The sequence below is a fragment of the Amphimedon queenslandica genome, unplaced genomic scaffold (genome assembly GCF_000090795.2).
Source record: "Amphimedon queenslandica unplaced genomic scaffold, v1.1 AMPQUscaffold_11799, whole genome shotgun sequence".
NCBI lineage: Eukaryota > Metazoa > Porifera > Demospongiae > Haplosclerida > Niphatidae > Amphimedon > Amphimedon queenslandica.
Genome location: NW_003547961.1, coordinates 4,936 through 6,311, shown reverse-complemented (window position 1 = coordinate 6,311; position 1,376 = coordinate 4,936).

Here is a 1,376-nt window from a genome sequence, read left to right as displayed (position 1 = left end):
AGAGAGCTCCAACTTCTTATTTTCAAACAAACTTGGAGTGCATACAGAAGGAGAACCTACTTCTTCAGCCACTGTTAAATGGAAACTTTGCTCTTTTGATTTCAATGGACTTCGTGTCATTGATGGTGAAGGGCACTTACTTAAAGATACCTGTACCTCCCGCATCTTGTAATTAGATGTTGGAGTACTTTTGGATGGAACAGAGGTCAGCGGTACTGAGGAATCCCACTTTTTATTCTGCAACAAAATTGGAGTATGTACAGAAGGAGAACCCACTGTTTTAGCCACTGCTAAATGGGAACTTTGCTTATTCAATTTTGATGGGCCTGGGGTCATCGACGGTGAAGGGCACTTGCTTAAAGATACATGTACCTCCGGCATGTTGTCCACAGAAGTTGGAGTACATGTGGAGTGAGAGCCTACTTTATGAACAGTTGATGCAGTGTGTGAAATGTGCACCACAGGAGTACTTTGCCGTGGAATTTGTGGTAGAACAAGAGTATTGGATGGCGAACAGCATTTTGATACAGACATCTCCAACGTTTTACCAAGGATAAAAGATGGAGTGGATACAGTAGCACAGCCTACTTTTTTAGCAGTTGATGCATTGCATGGGACAATAACACCTTCAAGAGCAGGGGTACTTTGGTCTTTAATTTTTGATAAAACTAATGGAGAAGGGACTTTCGGTGAATTCAGACCCATTTTCTTAAGTGGCGGTGTCCACAAGGCACCAGGAGTGAGTGAGCTATCCATAGCCCTTTTCCTATTTCTTACATTATCAGGGCAATCCCATTTGTGACATGGAAAATTGGGACATGCACACGATTCAACAACCGTTTTATCACTTAGGGAACATTCAAAGTCATAAGAATCATCGTCATATTCAGATACATTGTCATCACTTTTGGATGCATTGATGTCACAGGAGGTATCAATTCCAGTAGCAGTATCACAGGTTCTCCTCAGTGGACAACTCTTGTGGGACGTCCTTCTGTGGTCTGTTGAGCCACATTTGCATTTGTCAGTCGAGGCATCTGCAATTACTTCTTCAGTAGATGCATCCCTTCCATAATCGTGATTCATTGCACTCTCTTTTACAAACAATTGCCTGCGTTGATGTTCAAAGACTTTACGCTTTCTCTTATATAGCTTCCTCCTTGCTTTAGCAACATTGGTCTTCTTGCTTTTTATATCAAAAAATCTATCTGCATTCAGCTTCTCCAAGATAGATGGAAGATTCTGAACAACAGGAAGGCACATCCGCTCAAGGATGTCAAGAATCCAGTGGTACTGAGGACCACGTTTTGTAAAAAGATAGGTCATGCAACCTTGAATGAGACCTATGTTGGTAGAAACGTGGTAGTGAAGACGTG